Raw genomic sequence first — 27726 nt, 5'->3', positions numbered from 1 at the left:
TTGATAGTTGGTTTTATTCATGTGTTGTGACTAGGATTTCTCTTCAAGTCTCGCGTTGGAGGATTGTGCTCGTGATCGTGGTGCTCGGGTAGCTTGGGACACATGTAAGAGAATCGTTTGTACCCGTAGAGCTATGTGGTGTGGTGTACTGTGTGTATTGCTTGTGGTTTTCCATGTCATATATGTGAATGTGACTGATCGGCAAGAGCCGGGAGCGGCAGAAGCCAGGAGAGGCAAAAGTCGAGATCGGCAAGAGTCGGAGGCGGCAAGAGTCGGGAGTGGCAGAAGCTGGGAGAGGCAAGAACCGAGAACGGCAAGGGGCCGAGAGCAGCGTTAGCACGTGGAGTGCGAGTTGCCACAGTGAGACCCTAAAGGATACCTGGGATATCCTCACGGTGTGGACCGCAAACCCAGGGCTTGGTAAAGCGCCTGGGACGGCATGGCCGCTTTATGCTTAGCTTGTTGGCTGCTTCGTTATATGCTGTTGTATTTCTGAACTGCTAAGATGTTGTGCTACGATGCTTATATGTTAATATGCTACTATGATGCTATGTTTGAGGCTCCTATGTGCTGTTGTTCTGCTATGGTATGATGTTGTTGTGCTACTGTGCCTTTCATATTCTAATCTCGGTTTAAATAAATGTTTATTTGCTGGGATAAATTATAGTATGTTGTGCTTTAAGGTTCTCTTGCTGGGCCTCGGCTCACGGGTGCTCTGTGGTGCAGGTAAAGGCAAGGAAAAGATTAATCAACCATGAGTTAGAGGGCATGGAGCGATGCGTACATGTTTGGCCTATCCGGCCGCCACGACTGGGGTATTTTGAGGAACTGGTCATGAATGTTGTTTTTGTCGCTTAGGCCGACTGTTAAATAACCTTTTGAGTTGTAAATACATTTTCAGATAATATATATGGGATCCCAATGTAACCATTTTCATGTTCTAAGGGAACGACCAACTTTTTATACCAAAATCTTATTTAAGCAAATTGCACTTTAATTAGCTACACATTTTAACCTAAAACCTCGAGTAATGAGTGATTAGCACGTTCAAACTCACTTAGTAACGACTCTAAGGAAGTAGGGAGTTACAGCTTGGTATCAGAGCGAGCCAAGGTTTATGAACAACTTGGTATCAGTTCCTGGATAAATTGACTGAACATGTATGCGCTTGTTTCCAGAGACAAGCTCGACTCAGGGTCGGTTGGTATTGAGTGAAATATTTGTCTAATTGCTTAATAAAATGACTTTATCTGCTTGCTAATATAGGGAGCATGAGCAATATATATATTTGTGTTTGGTATTCCTCTTGTTTGTTTGGCCATGTTCGGAAGTGGTTCCGGAAGGGAAAATCATATCTGATGGATTGCGTCATTGACTACAGACAGATCTAGAAGTTATGCATCAGAGACAGTCAAGGGATGCGGGTATTGTTAATACCAGGATTGCAGATAGTATTCAGGACCAGAATCCTCCATCTGTTCCTGGGGGTTGGCAACAGATGTTTGTTGATATGCAGGTTAGGTTACAAAAGCAGAAGGAAGAGATTAGGTGGTTGAGACAGTGGGTTCCACCCAGAAATGTTGCTCCGTGTGTTTCTACGACATTGGCATCAGTTTTGGTTCAGCCTGGGGGTGGAGGCAGATGGAAAATGATGTATGAAAGGTTCCAAAGGCTCAATCCTCTAGTTTTTGAAGGAGGTTTAGATCCGTTCAGAGCTGAGCAGTGGATGGGCATGGTTAGCTCCATCCCTGAATATATAGGAATTAAAGGCAATGATAGGGTGGTTTGTGCCACGTACATGCTACGGGAGGATGCCCGAACATGGTGGGATGTGGTGTCATAGACTCGAAATGTTGTTATGATGGGTTGGGAGGAGTTCCGACAATTGTTCAACGAGAGGTACTATGGTGACGCAGTCCGAATTGCGAAGACCAATGATTTTATGAACTTGATTCAAGGAAGTAAGACGTTGACAGAATATGTTGATAAATTTGATGAGTTAGCCAAGTTCGCATTTGACTTGGTACCAACAGACGTGGCCCGAAAGGAATGATTCGTTCGAGGGCTAAACCCTGGGGTGGCCCATAGAGTTAGGGTCGCTCTAGTTCATAAGGTTTCTACTTATGCTCTGATGGTAGGGAAGGCCCTTGCCATGGAGGACGCAAGAGGTGTTATATGGAGCGAGGGTGCCGTGGGGCAGGAAGCTCAGGCAAGAGTTTCCCCATTTGTAAGAGCGGGTAGGGGTGGAGGACCTAGTAGTCAGAAGAGAAAGACATCTGATAATTCTACCACTATCATACATGATGTTCAGGACGGTCGCCAGGGCAGCAATGAGGTCTGGAGAAGTTATCTAGTGTGTGTCAGGTGCAGGAGACGCCATTTGGGTAAGTGTCGAGCAAAGGCATGTTTTCTGTGTGGAGTAGTTGGGCACATCATGAAACATTGTCCGGAACCGAAGACAGAAGAAACTAGAAGTACAGATAGCTCAACCTCGGTCCGCGAATCTACCTGGGGGAGGCCAGAGCCCGAAGTTGGTTCCTCAAACATGACAGGTTGGTTTTCTAGTTCTTGTAATTTTTATTATATTAAGTAGGTTTGGTGATGCGCACCTTTTAATGGAGATATAGACATGGGATACTTGCCGAATGAACAGAATATTGTGGGGCTTGAGATTTTGTGTTTGATAAAAGTTGGCAGTTACCAAGGAATGAAATAGAGTGGTACAAACAGGAAATTTATGGTAAGAACTTATTGAGATAGTTATGCGATGGCACTAGTATAGTCCTAAGTTTGAATCAGTTGGGTTATAAGGGGACTCGACTGTGACTTTGGAGTGTCTAGCCGTAGTGGACGGTACCACTAAGGTTATGCTAGGGAGATCAAAGGGAATTGGGCGGGACGAGTGAGTTGGGCAACCAGGAAAGAAAGATCTCTGATGGTTCAATTACTCCTAGTCCTGACAGGAGAGTTCGTAGTGTTTAGGACGGTCATTAGGACGACGGTGAGGTCCGGAGGGGTTACATGGTATGTATTGGGTGTTGGAGACATCATGTAAATGAGTGTTTAATGAATTCATGTTATTAGTGAGAAATCGTAGGGATTATCAAGGAGAGTTGCCTGAAGACATAGACAGAAGAACTAAAGAGTACAGATAACTCTACCCTAGCTCGAGTGAACGTTTTGATATGGTTAGAGCTCGAGGTTGGCCCTCGGAGGAAATCGATTGGCTTTATAGTTCTTGTTTCTACCTATAAATTGAATTGATTAAGGTGGTTTGTGAGGAATATTTGGTGATTCTGAATGTGAATTTGCTGGTTAAATAAGGGACAACCATGGATTGAAGAAGAAGATGGTGACTTCGGAGATTAAAGGGAAAGGACTTGGTTGCAGTTGTTGGGTGCCTAGCTGTTGAGGAAGGTACCACTGAGGATGTCGACCAGATGAATACCAGATCGGCAAATAAGGTTTCAGATGGGTTTATAAGGATTTGGTGAGATAATTGCCACATTTGGGAAAAGTGCATGTAATGGAATTAAGGCAGAGATAGAAGCAGTATCCGAGACATTATGAAGTATAGATTTAGCTCAACGGGAAGAATTAAGGTTCAGTTGAAGAAGTGTTTAACTTGAGGATTGATCAGACGGAACATTTTATCGTGAGACATGTCATTACGGTTTGACAAGAAAAGGGGCCAAGTCTACGAGGATAGGATAATGTTTTCAAGAATTACCCTGATAAGGATCAAGGCAAGAGGTGTTACATGAATTTCCACTTGCACTAAGTAGGATATGGTGGAGTTTTGTTAAAGGTTTCTAAACTGACCAATGCATCAATGGCTCAGGTAAGTTCGTTAAGTAGAGAGTATGAGGATAATGTTGGTGAGTCATATTCAGATTGATCAAGGATGTTTCAGACTACTCCCAGCTAAAAGCAGAAGACAAATAACACCCTTATTGATAGTACCAAGGTTAAGGAAACAAGGTTACAAATAAGGTTTCAAGAGAGACAAGTTCTGATTTCTCCGGAAGAGGTTCAAGGTCATGTTATGGGAAGTAATGGGATCATGTATGAGGTATCTTTGAGGACATCTATACTTTGACTGGGGCAACATTGGAACATAAAGAGGATCTGAGTGAATGGTTGCGTACCAGATTTTCAGAAGTTGGTATAAAGATCGATTCATATGCCATAGTATTAGAATTTGTATGTATGGTTTGGTACAGAGATTTTCAGAAGTTGCGAGAGACATCATCCTTGCTTAGAATATGGAGTTTCAGTGCATTGTGTTATGAGTTAAGGTGCGTTATGTGTACTTGAAAGAGTGATCGTTTGCACCTCATAGTGGGTGGTAAGCTGATAGTTATACTGATTAATCATGGTTTGAATGAAGTAAGGACTGAGTTTGGTTTGGAACTTGCAGTTGATAGTGGGCGAGTATATTCCTATGAATGAACAGTGAGACGCAGGAGGAGGATCTTGTAGGAAAGGTTAAGTATCATACTACTTTGTAATAGATGAATTAAACTATGCAGATCAGATGAGTGATCCGAAGGATACTGGCATTGAGGGGAAGATGCGGGATGAACCTTAAGTCACCTCTTACGGTTATTACATCCAAGAAGTTGAATGGATGCTGAAACCACATCTTGTATATCGAAAGGCGCATGACCTAGCTGTTTAGTAAATAAGAGGTAATAATCAAAGGCCGGAAGGGCTATTATGACTCTAGTGTATCCTGGAATTGATATGAAAAGGGTATGATTATGAACCTAAGGGGTGAACCACCTTGGGTCACAAATGAGGTAAGGAAATACAAAAGTGGTGATTTGACCTACTGGATTAGCACACCATGGTTGGTGTGGGTGAGGTATCAAAAGAGAGAATGGGCATGAGATGAGACTGTACGTCTCCATTAGACACCAAGGGTGATAGTGTCAAATGGGAACCTATGGACTTCCAGGTTCTGGAAAGAGGAGGTCGTAGAGTGACTCCGAGTAGAATATTGTGAGACAGGGAAAAGAGAAGTACTTACTTCGGAAAGTGAACTTAGGGACCAGAAGTACCCTACATAAGGAATGGCTCAAAAGCCAGTGAAATTCTGGATATAAGAAGAAGAAGAAAAAAAGGGGGTCTCAAAGATTAAGACTATTGTTCTTGTGAGAATGTTGCAAGTAATGACCAAGTAAAAGACCTGAATTTGGGATTATAATCAGGTTTGCGGGATTAGTGTTCCGATGTATGTGAATAAATTTCGAGGACGAAATTCTGATAAGGAGGGGATAGTTTTAGCGTCCCAAATTTGCTAATAGGGCTTAGGGCCTTGATTAGTGTGCCGGGAGGGCAATAATTGATTTAATTATGATTATATATGAATTTGGTGATTATGTGATTAGACATGCATGATTGTGTGTATTAAATATGCATGTGGGCCTCGTTTGGTTATTAGGGGCATGTTTGTAATTTTAGTCCGTTGAGGGCATAAATGTAATATTTGTGATTATTGTGATATTTACCACGTGTGAGTGGTGATACATTTGTGATGCACGATCTGAGACAATCCTAGGGAGCTGTCTAGCTAGAAAGTCACAACGGGGTCAAATACCCGGCTCAGGAGGAGCCTAGGGGTATTTTGGGAACGTAAAATGTGTTCGGGATTTATGGAGTAACGGGTAGTAGTTTGGTAATGATTTAGACATGTCGGGATTAATGGGGACTTGTAAGAATACTAGGGGACTTAACGGGATATGACAAATGACTAAATTGCCCTTGGGTTAACTAAGGGGTTAGGATAAGCTTTAGGGGCAATTGTGTCTTTTGGTAAGGGATATATTGGGATTTATTTGACTAATAAGGCACTAGAAGAGGTTAGAAGGGTAAAACATTAAGAGGGAAGCTCTCTCTCTCTCTAAAGTCGGTTCTCTCTCTCTTTCTAAGCTAAGGAGGATTTTCTTGCTGAAAATCAAGGGAGGAGCTTGATGATTGAAGGAAGTGAGGTCTAGAAGTAGTTAGCAGCAGTTGAGGAATTGAATTCGTTATCAAGGTAAGAGTCTATATTGAATTATGTTAAGTTTTGGCTATAGATAAAAGTTATTTTTAAAAGTTAAGCTTTAGTTTGATTTTTGAGCTTTGATGGGTTTTGGGATAAGTTTTGTGGTTGTTAAACTGGTTATGTTGGTTGGATATGAATCCTAGGAAGAATTCTAGGATTAGGGCTCTGAATTGATGATTTCCAGGGAAGTTAGCTCGTAAAGTTTGCATGGAATTTCTGGGTTTCGGGGTTAAGCCACGGCCCTGTTCATCAACATCGCGGCCCGCTTGAGTTTTTAAGCCAGAAGGGACTTCGGGAAAATTGCCCAGTCACCGCGGCACAAGTTTAGGCGTTGCGGCCCTAGGCTGTCAGATGTGAGGCAATTTCACCTCTGCTTTGGAGTGTACCGCGGTGCTTAAGGGAGGCTGGGCCGCGGCCCAAAAGTGGATTTTTGGCAAAATGAGGGCTTTTAGCTCGGGAACTTGAACGTTAAGGCTCCGAAAGGTTTCTACTACCCAGTTTGGTAGAAACCAAGATCCCGGAGGTTAGAGTTAAGTCTCGAAACTATTTAATGAGTTAGAACTTGATAGTTGGTTTTATTCATGTGTTGTGACTAGGATTTCTCTTCAAGGCTCGGGTTGGAGGACTATGCTTGTGATCGTGGTGCTCGGGTAGCTTGGGACACAGGTAAGAGAACTGTTTGTACCCGTAGAGCTATGTGGTGTGTTGTACTGTGTGTATTGCTTGTGGTTTGCCACGTCATATATGTGAATGTGACTGATCGGCAAGAGCCGGGAGCGACAGCAGCCGGGAGAGGCAAGAGTCGGGATCGGCAAGAGCCAGAGGCGGCAAGAGCCGGGAGCGGTAGAAGCCGGGAGAGGCAAGAACCGAGAACAGCAAGGGGCCGAGAGCAGCGTTAGCACGCGGAGTACGAGTTGCCAAGGCGAGACCCTAAAGGATACCTAGGATATCCTCACGGTGTGGACCGCGAACCTAGGGCTTGGTAAAGCACCTGGGACGGCATGGCCGCTTTGTACTTAGCTTGTTGGTTGCTTCGTTATATGCTGTTGTATTTCTGAACTGCTAAGATGTTGTGCTACGATGCTTATATGTTAATATGCTACTATGATACTATGTTTGATGTTCCTATGTGCTGTTGTTCTGCTATGGTATGATGTTGTTGTGCTACTGTGCCTTTCGTATTCTAATCTCGGTTTAAATAAGTGTTTATTTGCTGGGATAAATTATAGTATGTTGTGCTTTAAGGTTCTCTTGTTGGGCCACGGCTCACGGGTGCTCTGTGGTGCAGGTAAAGGCAATGAAAAGATTAATCAACCATGAGTTAGAGGGCATGGAGCGGTGCGTACATGTTTGGCCTATCTGGCCACCACGGCAGGGTTATTTTGAGGAACTAGTCATGAACGTTGATTTTGTCGCTTAGGCCAACTGTTAAATAACCTTTTAAGTTGTAAATACATTTTCAGATAATATATATGGGATCCCAATGTAACCTTTTTCATGTTCTAAGGGAACGATCGACTTTTTATACCAAAATCTTATTTAAGCAAGTTGCACTTTAATTAGCTACACATTTTAACCTAAAACCTCGATCGTTCTAAGGGAACGATCGACTTTTTATACCAAAATCTTTTTTAAGCAAGTTGCACTTTAATTAGCTACACATTTTAACCTAAAACCTCGAGTAACGAGTGATTAGCACGTTTCAAACTCACTTAATAACGACTCTGAGGAAGTAGGGGGTTACACGGAGGGTACCAAACTAGTAGGAATTGCAAATAGAGGGTATCAAGTGATTATTATTATAATCATAGGGTATCAAGTGTGTATTTCGATCAAACACAAGGTACCGAATGAGTATTTACCTTTGGGAAATTTCACGCTATATGCATCATAGTGTATACTAATTCAAATACATGCCAATATCACCTTGCATCCCCAAATTATGCCACTTTATAAGCAAATGGACTTTATTGCCCCTAAGAGTTCCAAACTCTCTCCCTCTCTCTCTCTCTAAGGTGATACCATCCCCACCCACCACCACGACCTCCCCACAACGAAAAAACACGACATCACAATGTCGTCGTCACCATTAACGCCGCCACCTCCACCATCGTTGAAGCACCTTTCTCTTAATTATTTTTAAGTTTTAATGATGAAAATTCTACTCTGAAACTTAAACCCAAGAAAATATTGATTTAAGACACTAATTTATAGATTTCAAACACTTATGTACAAGATTTTTTGGGGTTTATTTGCGTTTTTTTCTTTTTCAGATCTAGAACGGTGAAAAATTGCTGAGAAATGATGTCTAACGATGCCTAACAATGCATTTGCGATGACATTGCGATGGTGCCTTGAAAACTTAGTATTTGGCAAAAATGATGCCTAACAATGTTGATGCTACAATGCCTTGAACACACGGATTTTAGGCCAAAAAAATCAATGTCTAACGATGATGTTGTGATCCCGGTGCGATGTCATTGCGATAGTGCATTGAAAACATGGTTTTTGATCAAAAACGATGCCTAACGATGCTTAACGATGTTGATGCGATGATATTGCGATGTCAGTGCGATGGTGCATTAAAAACATGATTTTCGGCCAAAAATCGATGCCTATCAATGCCTATCGATGTTGATGTGATGGTGCCTTAAAAACAAGATTTTTAGGCCAAAAAATTTGATGCCTAACGATGTTATTGCAATGATGCATTGAAAACATAGTTTTTGGCCAAAAATAATGCCTATGCGATGCCTCTGCGATGGTGCATTGAAAACATGGTTTTTGACCCAAAAAAATGATGTTTTCAATACACCATCACAACAGCATTGCATCGACGTTATTTTTGGTCAAAAATCATGCTTTCAATGCACCATCACACCGACATCGCATCAACATCGTTAGACATAGTTTTTTGGTCAAAAAACATGTTTTCAATGCTCCATTGCACTGGCTTCGCAACAACATCGTTAGGAATCAATTTTTTTGGCCTAAAAACCATCGCAATTTCATTGTTAGGCATCATTTTTTGTCAAAAATCATGTTTTTAATGCACCATCCCACTAACATCATAAAAGCATCGCATCAACATCGTTATGCATCGTTTTTGGTCAAAAACCATGTTATCAATGCACCATCATATCAACATTGTTGACTGTCTTTTTCGCTATCAACCTTAAAATGAGAGGTTAAAGAAAATAAACAACGAGAACACAATAATGTTTACGTGGTTCAGGTTATAAAAGAGCTCTAATCCACGAGTCTCTGGTATTAAGAGAATTGGAAGCTTGTTGAGGCAAGCTCCAATGGAGTTTTCTCAAGCAGCGTTTAGATTGCTCTGAGTACAAGGTCTTTTTCTCTCTAAAAAATCAAACCATTTACAATGAGGCTCCCAGCCCTATTTATAGAGATTGTGGTCATTAATACTAATCATCTATAATTAATACACATTCTTCCCGTTATTTAGGGATTAATACCACTTTAAAGCATTGGGCTGCATTGAATAGAGACCACGGCCCAGGCGAGATACGTGGGGCCCACTGCAAAAAGCTACCTGCCTTATGGGGAACACGCCCCAGGTACTGTCAGGGCATGCGTGCACTTCTCCATGTCAGACAGTGTAGTGGGGAAACGAATTGTCGAATCGTACAATTGACAGCACTGTGGACGATCGCCAAAAAGGTTGTCAGACGATCCTCTGGCGCTGCAAATCTGCATTGGCTGACACCTGGTGTCTATCTTAGGTCCGAGAACCAGAACCTAGGGGACAGCTCAGGGAGGAGATCTATTTCCAACATTGTTTCACCTGGAGAACCCCCAACTCTGAGGGCAGACCTCGGAGGGTAATCTACCTTGAAGGCACTCACGGCCTACCAGCTGGCACAGACAGGTGGCCTCACTTGGAAAAAACCTCACCCTGAAGAGAGACCTCGAGGGGTAACATACCCCCAAGAAGTTTGCGAATGTCTGAGCCAGTCACTATGAGTTTCCACGTGTTGGGAGGTGAAAATACGGACAACATTTGCCCCCCAAGTCTCTACTCGCCCTCGGGCAATGGAGACTTAGATTAGGAGGAGTGATTTGAAAAAGTGGAGGGAAAAACGTTTAGGCTTTCCTTTTACATCACTCTGAAAAGTAAACCCACATGTTAATGCCCCATTGCTGGGCCCGTCAATCCGTGCCTTTAATGAGGGGTCAACTCCACGATCACAAACGTCCACTCCGTACCCAAGGCATCTTTTCCAAAAGAACAATGATCACGATCGGCGCCGCTTCGACCCTGACCGTTGGATTGCCCGCATGGTACTATCAGGGTAAACAATCTGACTGTCATGGGGAGGTTGCTTCCCCCCTAAACTCTATTGGGTATAAAACCTAAAGAACCATTCTTCAGCCTCCCACTATAGCCATAAGATGAATCAAAACCCTCACACAGAAACCTCTCTTCTCTTTTTCCCTTCCCTTACCGTCAACCATTTTCCCCAGCAGCTCTAGACGATTAGCGTGAATCATCCTACTTTTGGGCAAACGACAGGCGATACTTCAGAGTTAGGACTCGCCTCAGCACCTATTTTTACTTCATCTTGAGTAAGTGCCTTTGACCTGTCTTTCTATTTTTATGTATGTTTGAGGATTTAGGATGCATGTTTAGGAACATCAATAGTATGGCATTTGAGAGGTTGTTTTTGGCTTTCACGAATCATTTTAGGCACATTTCAATATTAGGAATTTTCAAAATGGCCTTAAAACATTTTATGTCACTTTCGCGTTTCTGGCCTTCGACCGGAATCTGGGAATAGGTTCATCACCTCCAGCCTGTCCTTAGGCGCCGAGGACACCCTGCATTTCCAAAAACTTTCCTCTTCTCCCCAAGCAGTATCCTTAGAGTCATCCGTGTTTTGGCCATCTTTCCTTCGGTCAAAATACTAACTTTTTGGTTTTTGTCTCAGATGTCCGAGGAACTTCGAAAATTGCATGAGCATGGTTTCTACCTCTTTGACCAGGAAATCTTTGACATGGCTTGTGAACAAGGTGCCCCCAGGGATGGTGCGAGGGCGAAAATCCGGGAACCAGCCAAGGAGTTGGTCGTTCTTGCTGACAACCCAGTGGCGGAGAGGCCCGAAACGCCCGGATGCAGGGGGTTGACCGTGGAAGAAGTCAACAGAGCCTCGATTCCACACCCTACTCAAACACACGAGGGTGATGGGTTTGAAGTGGAGGACTATCAACCCTGCTCCGACACCCCGACGCCTTGGAGGCCATCATGAGGCACTACTCGGTCAGGCACAAGTGTCTCGTGCGTCATTGTCAGGAGTCCAAGAGGGCGCACTGTAGCGTCAATGGCCTTGGCACCTGGAGCCAGGCCCACCTGATGGCTAGGGCCACCCTGCCCCTAAAATAGTACTTCGTAAACTTTTTGAAGTTCATGGGGATAACTCATTTCCAGCTCTCCCCCAATTCCTACAAGGTGCTCGCGGGGATGTATGTATTATATTGGAAGCAGAAATGGCCTGAGCCTTCACCGGCGGAGATCATGTATTTCTACAGCTTTCGCACCACCCCAAGGAAGAAGAAACCCAACCGATATGGGTACTATGCTCTGGCGAAGATGTTGCCTCGTCTCTCGACTACAAGGCCCCTCACCACAACAAGAACAATTCTCGGGACTTCAAAGAAGCCTTTTTCTTCACAAACAGTTTTCTGACTCGTAACAATCCGACCCTGATCCTCGACTTCTCCAGGGTTGGTGAGTATCTTCCCAATCGTTTTATTTTTCATGTTTTATGGGTTCTTTTGTGTTTTTCACTTAGCCATTTTTCTAAATAGGCCCCTTCCGCCGGACTCATTACGTCCAACTTTTCGATAATCATCTTCAGGCGATGAAATCCCTCCCCGACCAGGATCTAGACCTTAGCCTCCAGGTGAAGGAAGCCAATCTCATTGGGTTAGGGCTCCACAGCACGAGACAAAAAATTAGCAACCTTGAGCTGACTAAGTACCACCAGTCCAAGAAGTCTTGGGAGTTGGCATCCCGTCACATTAACTTCATTGATGGGCAAGCTCGGGCAATTTTGAACTAGCAGCTTGTGAAGGAACAACTGGAGAACATGCACGCTGCAGAAGAATCCTGAGAAGCCCAGGATGATCGAGAGCTCAAGGAAAAGCTTCAGGCAGGGATGGAGGTCTTTCACCTTGCTCCAGGTAAACTACCTCTCACTCTAACTATGCTCCCCATGTAGGGGATAGAATAAGTCCTGAGCACGTTTGGGCTTCCCTTGCTCTCCTTTACTGTGGCCAGATTTCACATCGGTGTTAGACAGGGAAAAGCTTCAGGACTATTTAGATCTGATAGACGTGTACCTCCACCACCCAAGGAGACAGCTGCCTCCTCGAGGCTTTGTACCATTAGACCGAGTGACGTCTTTCAACTCTAACTGGTTCTGCCAATATGGCACCAACATGACTTGTGAGATCAGAGATAGGATAAGACACCCTCAATGCCTACACTGAGGCTCAACTCACGGTGGGCCTTCGAGGAGCCTATGTTACTGCATTACACTATTGTGGAATATACACTAACTATTTACTTCTTCTTGCAGATCATGTGGGATTAGCTTATATTGCCTGGTCTGCCTTGAGACTAGGAGCTCCCCCACGCTCTTTGGCATCTGGGGGGTCATCATGTCCTCGGGAGCATCCAAAACCCTCTCCACCATCTAAGAGGAAGAGAGTTCCTACACCCCCCTGCAGAAATTCCTGTAGTGGACTTGCCCCCAGTCGTGGAAATCCACTCCTCACCTGCGCCAAACGAGGTGGTCCAAGGCTCGGACCAAGAGGTGGCGTGTAACATCCCAAAAATGCTAATTAGGGTTAGTGCCTTGATTAGTGTGCTTGGAGGGCCTAATTGGATATATGTGTGAAATTAATTGATTAAATGTGTGACTACGTGGCATACATGATTTATATGATAATACAAATATATATTCATGGTTATGTGTATTAAATATGCATGTGGGCATGTTCTTGTTAAATAGGACATATTTGTGATTTTGGCCCGTTGAGGGCATAAATGTGATTATATGTGTATTAAATGATTGATACCACATTATTACATGGATATATTTGTAGTATTCAGCTCGAGGCGATCCTAGTGAGCGGAATAGTCACAACGGGGTCTAATACCGGCTCGGGGTGAGCCTAGGGGTATTTTGGAGACTTAGTGCTTATTTGGGATCATGGGGTAACGAGTAATTATTCGGTGATTAGTTGGATATGTCAGGATTAATTGGGAATTTGTAGGACTACTCAAGGAGTTAGCGGGAAACGGGGCAAATGACTGTTTTTCTCCACTTTAAGAACTTACCTGTGCTGTTGTAGCTTAAACCAATCTAGAATCTTTGTTACCAACTCCTCACACCCTACCCGGTGCAAAATAAAATTTCATGAAATGTCTCTATCCTTGGTTTCTAGCTGGTAATAACCAAGTCATAGATAAACTCCTGGAGACATCGTCCCATCTTGTATCCAACATTGTACTTTTCGTTCTATCCCGACGGTGCTAACAATCCCCGCAGTATAACGTTCTGGCTACTCCAGGGTCAAATTCCTTCGATTGCTTCAATAGATTTTTCTATCAGCCAATACCATCTTTTACAACATTCCTTATACCAATCCTATCTGTAGTCCGACCTTGAAGTACCCCCAATCTTTCTTTACATACCCATATAATTTTCCCACTGGTCAGCTCAGTTTCCACTCAGTCTCATTAACATACTCCAGATGATATCCTCTACAATCCATGGTTATTTCTTAACTGATTAACTCTCTCACTGTGACTCATGCTGAGGCTCCCATAAGACAAACTCTGTTGTTATTACTATGCACTTCTTGATCACTTGCATCCCAATCCATCTGCCAGAAGTTTCTAATTTCTTCTCAATAAGTATTACTACCTTCAGCCTCACATATAGCACCCATGAGGCAAACTCTCTATGTCTAACTCCCTCTCGGAACATTCTCGACACCGAGTTCTTCCAGTCCGTTACGTGACCAAAGCATAAGCATTCAGTTGAATACTCATCCTCGAGGAATCAGCCTCGAACTACGAATGTAGCGAGGCATTCTAGTTTTCTGTTCCCTCACCATGGGAAGTCCATCCTAACATATCGAGTCATTCTATGTAGAAGTCATGCCCTCACCTGACCTCTTACCAGGTGGCATCTCCTGCCTCTGATGTATAGCAGATAACTTCATCGATTTCCATCACTATCCTGACGGCTATCTAGTCAATCAGGTTTTCCCCCCTTTCTGGCAAAACTAAGAGCTATTAAGCTTTTCGGGGTTCTTCTGCTTTGATTACTGAAAATCTATCCTTGCTATATTCCATCAAAAGAAGCACTGCTATTTGCAGCTCTAGCACTCATGCTCTTACATCATTCATCAGCTCTTCGAACCACATGGCCCTCTCCACTGTCCCCATACAGATGGTGAGTACACACATCGGAGAGGCACAAATACTTTAGACTATTCCAGAATTTAAATCCTTAAATGGGTCATCATCATTTTCAACTGCATCCTTCTGTATTAATTTCCCGAAATGAATTACTCAATTCAAAAAGCCCAAAAATTTACACTATTGCTACTTTATCATTCCAAACCAATCTTATAAGGCCTCCATTCTGCACAGTTCAGATCATGTCTTTATAACCTCTTCTAACAGTTCATCATCTAGGTTCTTTCCAACCCATCACGCCAATGCCTCAGCCCAAGTGCCGTTTCCAGGCATCCCTTTAGCACAATACTTAACACAACCCTTTAGTCATGGGCTCTCATCCCCTTATAACCAAGGGTGGCATTAACTTTGCCCATCCACTGATAAATTCTTTGTCAACCCGAACTTTCCTCAAAATCCAGAGGATAACACCCTTTAAGCCTTTCATATAATACCCTTATCTGTCCATACTCTCACAATACCAACACCGGTAACCTTACTGTTAAAACATATAAATCAGCTATTTTCCCAGAGGAGTCCGCTATCCTTCTGTTCCATCTCAACTATTAAATTCCACAGCTTACTCACACACTAGTGACAATCTGTTGCGGCTTTCGGGGATAAATGGAGATCTCTAACTCCAACTTTTATCTAGAATCCCCCTTCAACACAATATCAGGTCCACTTAACCCTTCTAGGAACAAACAATTCGAGTTCATCTGCCGATACTGACCAAACTCCTGAGCTCTGTGGTTCATACTCTGAACCAAACCACAACTAGATCCAAATAACCATAGTTATCATGCATACACAAAGCATATTTAGGCCAAAACCATAATGATATACATTTAGCTACCACATTTTAACACCACTAAGCATACCCAAGTCTCAACATGCTTCATACAAGCCAATAAACGGATATTACATACGAATTCAATTTAAACAATTAACCACATAAACTCAATATGCGAACCATTATCCCAATATTCATTCACATGCATAATAATATTATTCAGCACACTTTAATCTCAACATGCAATAGTCAAGGGCCCAGCCCCAACAGTATCTCATGCATATGTTAACTCATTCCTCATGCTCCATATAAATAAGCAGGCAAACAGGGCATTCAAACATATGTTCAAACATGTCAATCAATCATACCAACCAACCCTGAGTCGAGCTTGTCACTGACAACGAGCGTACATGTTCGGTCAATCTCCAGAACCAATAAACCTTGGCTCGCTCTGATACCAAGTTGTTACGCCCTACTTCCTTAGAGCCGTTACTAAGTGAGTTTTAAAAAAAATGTGCAATGAACTCGCTAACCGAGGTTTTTAAAACAAAAGTATGACTAAGCAAAAGTTAAGGCTGTAATCTTTAAAAATGCGTTGTTTCATTGAAAACTTCTAGTATTTAACATTTGGGATCCCAAAATAAGGTTTGAAAACTATTTACAACTTAAAATAAGTTTACAGTCGATTAATTATTAAAATCACAGATTATTACAGCCATTTCTCAAATAAACCCCCAACCAAAGCAGTCGGGCAGGCCAAACATGTATGCGTCGCTTCACGCTCTCCGTACTCATGGCTGGTTGACTCAATCTTTGCCCTTACCTGCAACACAGAGCACCTGTGAGCCGAAGCCCAGCAAGAAAACTCATACAGTATATAACATATGCGGATTATATAGTTAACATATCAGATTATCCACAGATAAATGAGTATTCCATAAAACTAAACAAACACGGCCATGCCGTCCCAGAGGCATTACCTAAGCCTGGGGTCTCGGTCCTCACCGTAAGGATATCCCCTGTATCCATTGGGGTCCCACCCTGTCTACAAGCACTTCACGTGCTAAGCGTTACTTCCGGCCCCACTGTCGTTCTCGGCTCCCTTGCCGTTCTCGGCTCCTTGCCGTTTCGGCTCTTTTGCCGTTCCCGGCTCCTTTGCCATTCATTCTTACTATAATCACAAATAGCATAACTCAAATAACATTCAAACATATATCAATTCAATTAAGTCTGCACCCTAACATGTAATGCAATATAGGGCCGTGCCCTGATATCAATTCAATTAAGTCTGCACCCTAACATGTAATGCAATATAGGGTCGTGCCCTGCAATCACACTATGGGCCCATGCCCTGTCCTACGGGTGCTATAGTTTTCTTACCTGTCAATTTGATAGCTTTCATCACTTGACTCCTTGAGCACGATCCCACTCGAGCCCTAGCGCACACCTAAACATAGCCATAGGTCAAAGTCATCACCGAACCTCAAGTCCGAAAACCTAGCCCCGGGACCAATCCCGAGCCCCCCGGGAAGTCCTAGATCCACAAAACAAGATGGTGGAATCGAACCCCGAACCCTATGTCAAAATCGCTCAAAAATAACCCAAAAACCCCTTTCTGGGAACAGTGTAGCGCTACAGCGCTCAAAAGAGGGCGCTGTAGCGCTACAAGCAGAACCGAACATCCCCAGAAATAGGGCCTAGCGCTACAGCGCCCAAAGACTAGCGATGTAGCGCTAGTTGCAGACAGGCAACACCCAATTTCGTTTTCTGCGATTTCTTTCAACCAATTCAACCCCAAACTTGTCCAAATCTTCCCCAAACCCAAAAACAAACTTATCAACACCTCCCATACATCCCAAGCATCCCAAGAACTCATAACCCAAGCTCATGCAACCTAAAACTCAAAGTCTACCATAGTTAACCCTAAACCCAGAAATTCAGTCAAACATCAAAGTTAAAGACTTAGAATTCATACCGTGGATGGAAATTCGACCTTGAGTTCAACCCTAGACCTCCTTAGCTTGCTCCTCCTCAACCTTGGCCTGAATTCCCCTAAAATCCCCATCAATTTAGCTTAAATACACAGCTCAAACCAGTCAAACCCTAAAACTGAAATTTCTAAAAACTTACCTCAACTTTTGATGTGTTCTTGCTAATCCCTTGCCAATCTTCAAGTCTAGCTTAGGATCCTTGATGCTCAGCCTACCCTAGCTCTCCACTGAGCTTAACTCCAAGAAAAATGAAGGGAAATGGTGGGAGAACCACAAACCGTTCCTTTTGAGACAAAACCCCTCTGTTTTTCTCTCTTTTCTTTTTCTTCCTTTATCTTTCTTTTCTACAGCCTTATAACTCTTTTCTACCAATCCCACTAAGTATATAAAGCCCCAATAAACTTATCTCTAAGAAGCCAATTGACCAAAATGCCCTCCCTACTAATTCTAAACCTTTTTGTCCACGTAGGGCCATTTTAGTCATTTTACCCAATTCCCGCTAATTCCTCAAGTGTCTCTAATATTTTCCCGTTGCTTCCCAATACCTGATAAATCACCAAATATGTATTCCTCATCATCAAAATTAATCTCAATATATTCTCTAAATTCCTGTTTATACCCCCAGGCCCGCCCCGAGCCGGGTATAAATTCCCGCCTGGACTTTTCCGCTAATCTGCTCTCTGGGATCGTCTCGAGTCACAAATCACAGATGCATCCACATCACTATGTGGTTTCAACAATCATCACATATCAATACAGTTATGCCCAAAATGGCCAAAATTACAATTATGCCCTTCTAACACAATCAGGGCCTACATGCATACTAATACACATAGACATGCATCTCAAATAGTCAAATAGTCATATAACATGCTTTAAATCATAACCATGCATTTTACTCATTAGAGTCACACATAAATCCCAATATGCCCTCCAGGCACACTAATCAAGGCCCTTAAGCCTTATTAGCGAATTTGGGTCGTTACATTAAGCGTGTGGAACGCAGCCCGGCCTAAGCGAGCTGGGGTTAGCTAAATAACTAGAGGGCTCGGCCTAAGGGTGCCAATACTTAACTAATTGTATTGATTACTGAGATTGAATTAGATGTTTGATGAAACTGTTTATTATTGCCTAGCTTGTTACTTATATTCTCTTATTATTGGCTTGATTGGTCTAAATTTACTATATATATAATGTTGTTCATTTGAGCATGAGAATTAAGTTTTCATGTTGAGCCTTGGCTCACGGGTGCTATATGGTGCAGGTAAAGGAAAGGGAAAACTGGACCAGCTGTGAGTTTGAGAGCTTTGGGGGCAGTGTGTACATCAGCAGCTGCTCGACTGCCACGGCTGAGGGATTGACAATGACTAGAGCCAAAACTATATTTTTGCCACTTAGGTTGGCTTCAGTTGTATTTGTTTTTAAGAGTTGTAATTGCCTTGTAAACACCATTTTTTGGATCCCGTTTACAAACTCTTACTTTTAATGGAAAAACAACTATTTATGATCAAAACTTTTTAACCCTAATCTGTTAATTGACCTTAGTAACACATTTATGTACAAACGACTTGATTAGCAAGTCTTGCACTATTTTAAATACACAGTGAAATGGTCTTGGCTATCCAGGGCGTTACATGGCGCCACCTCGTGCCCGTCTTCTAGTGTACCCCGAGAGGTACGAGGGGCCCTACTGGAGCAATATGAGAGAATGCTTCAGCATTTTGAAGCGAGGATGGATGAAGGCAATAAGGCTCTCCATGAGACCACGGAGGCCCTTCGCCAACTGAAGTCGCCTAGAGAGAGACCAATTGTTCCTCTGATAGGTCGGGTCGAGCTGGAGACCTTGTTCTCCGCCAAGCTAAGGGAGGTTTTTATTAATGCATGTTTTTATTTTGTATAGACGATACAATGCATTTCCTTAAAATGGGATTTTATCCCCTGATGCAATTGACTTCTCTCAGTACTTAGGCAAATTTTACACATTTAGTGTTGCTCTATAGGCTCGTGATCCTTGAGAGTAACTTTAACACTTTGTCAAATGGTCACTTGATGTGGCCCTACGTCCCCGAGTTCCAATGACTCAAGACGGGGCCTGTCCATAGTACTTAGAGCATGAGGATTTTCCTACGCATGCTTAGACGCCCATGCACTCGAGTTCCAATGACTTGGGATTTAGGAGGTCTAGCACTATAGGGTTATGCATCAGTGCTTCAGCGCTTAAGACATTTAGTGTTGTTTCCTAGGCTCAATGTCCTTGAATTGTCTTCCGAAGGCAGATGACAGTTGGTGCCATGATTGAATGGAACCTGGTCGGTGTTTCTTGAACCACTCATCTGTCTGTCCCGTTAAAATGATTGGGAACACATGACATTTGGCATCATCAAAGACACGGTGTACCGACATCAATTTGTTGAGCTTAGAAAGGTGGTATGTGGGGTCTCAACCGCCATCATAGGGTGGCATGGTCGGCATCTTGAAGCCATGCGGCAGAGTGGCCTCCACAATGTGAGGAGCACAGGGCTCCCCTACTTCGTCCTCTGAGTCTGAGTCGTGGAACTGTTGTTGGAAAACTAATCAGAGCACGCAGCGAAAAACTTTGCGTGGTGGGCCTATTGTTGTTTTATTTATGAAACAACACAATGGTCATATAAATTGTTTATATGATTATTGAAAAAATGTGTAAGTTGTTTTATTTTTATGAAACAACACAACAACAACTTACAAAAAATTTCAATAATCATATAAACAATTTATATGACCAAGAAAACAATCCAGAAACATTATCATACAATACTATTAATCATGCAACAAATATATATATAAATATACAATATATTTATATATACAACAGATAAACATAAAATATCAAGAACGTGAACTTTTACCTCTTGAAGCCTATCAAGTGTCCTAGAGTCTTTTCGTATTTTTATCGATCTTCCTATCCAAAGCTTTGAGTACTCAAACCACGATCTTCCAGAGTGTTCTCTACGCCTCAAGATGTGTGTGGGCACATAGAGAACATGGATTAATCTTTTAGGAATAACAAGTATTTCTCAATACATGAGAATTTGGATTATGGTCTAAGAATGGCTACAATAAAGAAGAAGAAATAGACAGAGTTTTTGTCTGACAAAAGCTCTGAGAACTATTCTGAATTTTCTCTATATTGTTGTGTGTTTCTATTGTGTGTCTCTTGTATGTGTTTCTTGTGTATTTCTTCTTCTATATCATATATATGATATAGAAGAAGAAGAAGAAATACACAAGAAACACAGACAAGATTTATGCTAATATAGAGATTTATGCTACATTATTATTCCTAATAATAATAGTAATATAAAATATTATAATAATGATGATATGATTAGATTTTAGGTAAAAGTCTAACTTACTATATTTGAAAAATCATTTTTAAATTATTAAATAATTAAATAAATAAAATAAAAAACTACACAGTTATAATATTTGTATAGTGGTATACGCATGGCACAATCCTTGGACTGTGTCAGGCGTGTACTGTTATTCCCTTTTCAATGATTTTATATTTTTCTTTTATTTAATTATTTAACTAAATCAATCTCCCACGAAATAAGGTGTTAATATTTTTAAGGAAAATATGACAAGCATATTTTAAAATTTAACTTCAAAATTCAAATTGATGATCATCATTATAATCATCTTTTAAAATTTAATAAATCAAAAACTATTTTTGACTTACCAATTTTATTTTCTCCCACTCAAATAAAATAATTAATTTAAAAAATTAATTAATTAATTTATATATATATGAAATTAGAAATTTTATATATTTAAATTAACAAATATATTTTTGAAATTAATAATTAATTCTAAATTAATTATTCAACCTCAATTATCGTATAATTACATACTTGACCCAAAGAACAAAATTCTTCTCCAATTCCCAAATTACAATTTTACCCGTGTATCAACTCTTTCATTGATATGGTGTTGATAGAGCCACCCAGGGGACCTATTGTAACGACCCAAAATCGCTAATAAGGCTTAAGGGCCTTGATTAGTATGTCAGGAGGGCATTAATGGAATAATCGTGATTTAATTGAGTAATTATATGTTTAGTAATGTTTATATGTTAATTGATGATATTATGTGGTAATGTGATATGTATATATATATGTGATAAATGTGAGAACCACATTATTATGTGGTAGGCTTGTAGGGCACGACTCCAGACGATCCTAGGGTCAGATAGCGGGGGAAAAGTCACAACGGGGCTTAAGATGTGAATTTGGACAAGTCAGGGGTATTTTAGGTATCGGGTGGTGAATTGGACTATCGGGTCATGAAAATAAATATATGGTGATATATTTGAGGTTAGGATGTCTAGGTGGGAATATTGGGGGATTTTTCCATTTTGGCCTCGGGGACGGTTCCAGCACCCCGAGCCTCGGGATTAACTTAACAAGTAAGAGAGACATAAGGAAGCCTCTAGAAAATATAAACCGACCTTATTTTCTCAGCCTTACCTCTCTATTTTCTCTCAAGGAAAACAAGGGGAAGAAACACAGAAACTTAAAGAGAATTTACTAGAATTCAGCTGGAGTTTGGAGGATTGAAGGGGGGTGATTTGGAGGCTTAGCTCAGGAGTAAATCAAGAACTAAAACAGGGTTAAGGTTAGCTTTTAATCTTCTTCTCTGTGTTTAGAATTCTGGGTTTTGGTTAAGTGTTGAAGCAAACATGGTTTTGATGTTTTAAGGCAGAATTGGGGAGGAAACTTGGAGACTTAGCTTGGCTTTGGCTTGGTGAAGTGGTTCATCAGAGGAGGTAAGTTTCAATTCATGGTTTAGAAGTTTTAAATTGGATTTGAATGGCTGGTTTGAGTGTTTATAGCTCTTGAGTTTCAGAAATTGAAAAGAGAAGATTAGTGTGTGTTAGGCTGTGTTTTCTGTGGAATTATGTTGTTTAAGTCATCCTAAAGGAGTTGGGATTAATTGGTTATGAGTTGGGGAGCTTTGGGATGGTTTATGTAACGCCCCAACTCTAGGGACCGCTACAGTGCACATTGCAAACAGTGCTAAACTCGCTAATCGAGTCGTTTGGCCATAAACGTGTAACTAAGTGTGATTAGCGGTTTAGGGATTAAACATTTCGGTTAAGATGTAACGTTTCACTAAAACGTTTAATATATACATTGGGGCCCCAAAAATATAATTTCAGAGTCTATTACAAAAAAATATTTACAACAGGCCGTTCTAAGCGGCAAAACATGGTTTAACCCTAGTTCCACTTTCAAACCTCGCCCAAGTATTGGTCGAGCAGCTGCATATGTACACATCATCACCTAAGCTCTCCAACTCATGGATGGTCCAGCTTTCTTTTGCCTTTACCTGCACCACAAAGCACCCGTGAGCCGAAGCCCAGCAAGAAAACTCATATGCTCATAAACAGTCATATCATGATATCAAATCATATCTGGCATGCCTAGCAAACATAGCTCTATTCAGCATGCAAATGAGTTCAAACGATGCTGGGGTATCCAGAATAAGAAATCCTGTTCTTCTGATTGGAGGACTATTAAGTCAATCCTAATCAGATGAGTGACTGCCAAACAAGTCACTAATCAAATGAGTGTCGCAACACTTGAGGTTCCGATAAACCATGCTGAGTGACCAACAAGCAAGTCACTAGGGGCCTCAGTGCCCAAGCCATGCATATGATGATCAAAATGATCATACAGAGCTCATAGCTCTGATCAGATGAGTGAATATCACTTTGAGGTCCTGTTAAACCATACTGAGTGACCGACAAACAAGTCACTAGGGGCCCAGTGCCCATAGCCGTGTAACGACACCGTTACCTGGGCTTTCCTGCCATGGCTATTATCAAATGAGTGACTGACAAGCATGTCACTAAGGGCCAGTGCCCATAGCCATGTGACCTAACAGTCACGGGGTTCGCTGGCCCTGGCTCTAAATGACTAGCCTTTGGCTAGTTAAGCGCTTGTTTATATTCATCGAACTTGGGGTCGGTCCTGCATTAATGCTCTTTGAGTCATTCAATGCAGAAGGTCGATTTGATCTAATCGACATGGCTTGCGTGGAACATGCTAAGGCTGTCCTGACTAATGAGTCAGCGCTATGTGACCAGTGTCCAGTACCACTGCCGAACCTGACTAATGAGTCACAGCTTCATAGTTGATACTAACACCTTTGCCAATTCTGACTGATGAGTCAGTGCCTTGCACAAGTAAGCATTGCTACCAAGCATATATCATATGTCACACTTCCAAAGATGAGGCATTCAACCTGCTTACTTAACAACCTCGAGCATAATAATGATCATGCACAAACACAGAGACTCAAGCTCTGACCAATCTCATATTCATCATTCATGGCATGCCCTAATCTCATGTTTCTCGTGCTTCACATGCATCACATTTAGCCAACCAACATGCCTCAATAATATTCATATGCAAATGGGCAAAATTTCCAAGCATTCATTATGCTATCAATGTTTACATCCAACATGCATCAATCATAGCCATGCATGTTACACATGGGGTGCAGTTTTCTTACCTCGGGTTCGAGCAAGAATTAGTAAAAGAACGACCCTTGAGAACGATCAATCATTTGGTCCTTTAGCGGTCACCTAGTCATAACCAAATGTGGAATCCCATCAATAAAATAAATCATAAAAAGGTTTATAATCTAAAACCACACTCCCGGGATCCATCCCGCACTCTCGGGAATCTTAATATACTCAAACGGGGCAAAGGAACCAAACCCCAATCCTTAAAAGTCATTCCGAGCCCTAAAATAGGCTTGCTGAAAAATGGACCAGCGCTGCAGCCCTATTTCCCAAGTCAAAGAGCCCAGCTCTCTGCCCTGCCTAGCGCTGCTGCGCCAATTACAGACCAGAAACTTTCTGGTTTTTCTTCCTTACGATTTCTCTTAAAACCAACCCTCCAAATCAATCCCAAACATCACCCAAACATCCAATTCAACCCCAAATCATCATCTATATCACACCCTCATCAAAACCCACTCAAACTTACACAAAAACTTCCATGAATTCCCACCACTAACACCTCAAATTCTCAACTGAAAAACCATAAGGAAAAACAGAGTATGGCTTGTTTTCATGGATGAATTCCTTACCTCAAGCTTGATTTAGATCCCCTTCAATGATTGAACCAAAGTCCTAAGCCCTCAAGCCTTGCTCTCCTAGCTTGCTACCTCAAATTGGCTCTAAAAAATCAAAAGGAAGAAGGAGGAGGAATAAGTACGGGGGAGAAAGAAAGATGAGGATGATGATGCTCTGTTTTCTTTTCATACATTTTCTACAGCCTTTAAATGATACATATCCTTTGCCAAATGACCATATTGCCCCTAGGTCAAATAAAGGCTTCTAAAGTCATCCCAAGGGTAAAACCGTCCTTTCGCGCCTATCTCGTTAATTATAATTAACACCCTCTAATTCCCGCTACTCTGAATATTCTCCAATATCAATAATTCATATCCCGTTACCCTTTGATTCCCGGCAACGTTCTAATCACCAAATTATCCCGAGACTCACTCCGAGCCCCGAACTTAAACCCGTTATGACTAGACCAAAAACTTGCATTCCATGATCGTCTCGTGCCGAATGGCTCGAACCAATCCACATATAATGTGGTAATATTTATAATTCACCCCCATGCATAAAAATACACAATCACGCCCTCAACGGGCCAAATTACCAAAATGTCCTTTGCAATTAAAATATGAACCCATATGCATGCATACACCATCATATAATAATATAATTCACATAAACATGCATATAATCATTAAATATCATAATAAATCAATTATGGCCCTCCCAGCCTCCTAATCAAGGTCCTAAACCTTATTAGGAAATTTGGGGCATTACAGTTTAAGGTGAGGTTTCAAGCTTAGAAATGATGGGTTTTCTGGGCACGAAGGGGAGGGCAGCGGCTCTGTTCTAGAGCGCTGCGGCCCTAGGATGAAAAAGGGCCAAGGAGGCTCGGCCATGGGAGGGCGCCACGGCGCCCAAGGCAAGGGCCGCGACGCGTGTCTTGCTCAAGATGGACTTGGTTCTGTTTTGAGGCTAGGGCTGCGGCTAAGCTTCAAGGGCCGCAACCCTTGGTTGCACACATGAGTTTTTGAGGGTTTTAGGCACGGGAAAGTGGTCTAGTATGCTTGGGATTGGTTTCACCACCGTGCTTGGTGGAATTCGGATTCCCGGGAGTTAGTTTTGTAACCGGAAACCTATATTTGAGTATTAATGAAACCCTATACTTTGGTTGTGACTAGGTGATAAAGGCTTAGGCTCAGGAATGGATCGTGCTTGAGGGGCGTTGCTCGTAATTCAATAACTGTATAGACTAAAGGTAAGAAAGCTGCACCTGGTTGAATATATGTGATGGGACTAAGGGCTCCCTATTGTAAATGCTTGAAAAGATGGTATTATGCCATGCAAGCCATTTAGTGAACCAACGACCTAAGGGTGCCAAGGGTTTCACTAGCGCACAGGGCGCGGCTCGGCCACTGGTAGCCGAGGATAGCTTATTATGCACTTAGCTCGGTTTAAGCGGGCCGAAGTCAGTGGGTTAAACAGAGGGTGCGACCTAAGTCGTCGGCCCTGAATATTATGTGATATGAGTGTTATATGTGATAGATTGTATCCTGAATCTAAATGTATGTGCTGAATATCTGTTGTGGATTATCTGATGGGAATACATGCATAATGAGTTAATTGTTTGTTATCATTGATTGAGTTGTATTAGATGTTTTCTTGCTGAGCCTTGGCTCACGGGTGCTACGTGGTGCAGGTAAAGGCAAGGGCAAATTAGACCAGCCTTGACTGAAGAGCTCAGCGAGCTGAATGTACATAGCCAGGTGCTCGGCCGCCACAGTTGAGGTTTAAGCAAGGATGTGAGACCTGAAGACTGTCTGTTTTGCCTTAGTATGGCTAGTGAATACTCATGTACTTTTGGGAGTCTGTAAACTTATTTTAACTCTGTTTTCTTATGGGACCCCGTGTTTATAATAGTTAAAATATATGAAATGAGTCTTTTGAGACCAAAACCTTTTTAACCCTAGCTCTTACATGTTTAGTGACACGTTTTTTAAAATAATGACTTGATTAGCAAGTCTTGCACCTTTATAAGTACACAGTGTAGCGGTCCTGGCTATCCAGGGCGTTACACCTATGGACCTATATTATCAAGCTCTAATAAATATTATATTATTAATCAAAGCTCTTTGATTAAATAATCATATTTATTAATCTAATGATTACTCCACAAAAATTATGAGATTTAACTCTTGCTAATTATAGACATATAATTACTGAGTACTTTATTAAGAATAAAGTCTACATTGATACAATCACTACATACAACGTTAATCCTCTATTAATTATGCATAATTAAAAGGAATAAAATTACCGTTTTACCCTTTTAGCTATATCTTGTTCCTAGAGTACCATTGACTTTGCTAGTGAAGGTTGTGTCACAACAAGTTTGCGACGTGGGCGCTCATAACCTTTTCAGTTCCAAAAGTCAACCCAATAAGGAACCATTATTCAATCTATAAGAAAGTATAGATTCCATATAGGTTAAACTACGTCCCAAGCTATATACATCATTGAGTCCCCAAAACAATTGGTCTTAGTCTAAATCATTCTGACAAACCTTAACGCATGAATCAAAGGATCAGATGACATATGCAGGAGTTGATAGTAACCTCAGGATTAAGATCATCGTGTATATGACCATCGTTTGATGTGTTTTATTAATACTATGAAATAGTGTTTAAACAAGTATTAACAAATCACATCTGGTCCAGTTCCACACTCTCAGCATGCAAAGTACCTCCGCTAAAGTGTCTGTAACACCCTGGTTACTCCAAGATAGTTACTGTGAACTTTGAACCGTGCTTAACTCGCTAATCGAGTTCTTTGGTTATAAATGTGCATCTAGGTGTTATTAATAGGTTAAGGTGAAAAGCCAATAAAAAAGAAATGATATATTTTATTTAAACATAAAAAATGTTCATGGGCCCATAAAAACATTTACATATTATTTACAATCCAAAATAGTCATTACACTGTAAAATTTACAACCCGCCGACCTAAGCGGCAAAAATAGGGTAAACCCCCTAGTTCCTCCGAGAAACTCCTTGGTCGTGGTTGTAACAACCCAAACTCACTAATAAGGCTTAAGGGCCTTGATTAGTGTGTCGGGAGGGCATAACTGGATTATATGTGATTAAATGATTAAAATCATGTTATATGATTATTTTAGTATCTGTGATGCATGACTAAGTGTATTAGTATGTGTACGCCCTGGTTTTCCCACGGGCTGTTAGCAAGCTGAGATACGGCCTAATCATGTCTAACACGTGGACATCCCCAAGA

This window comes from Humulus lupulus, chromosome X (genome assembly GCF_963169125.1).
Source record: "Humulus lupulus chromosome X, drHumLupu1.1, whole genome shotgun sequence".
Lineage (NCBI taxonomy): Eukaryota > Viridiplantae > Streptophyta > Magnoliopsida > Rosales > Cannabaceae > Humulus > Humulus lupulus.
The sequence above is the reverse complement of the archived record's forward strand: the minus strand, read 5'-3'. Positions refer to the sequence as shown.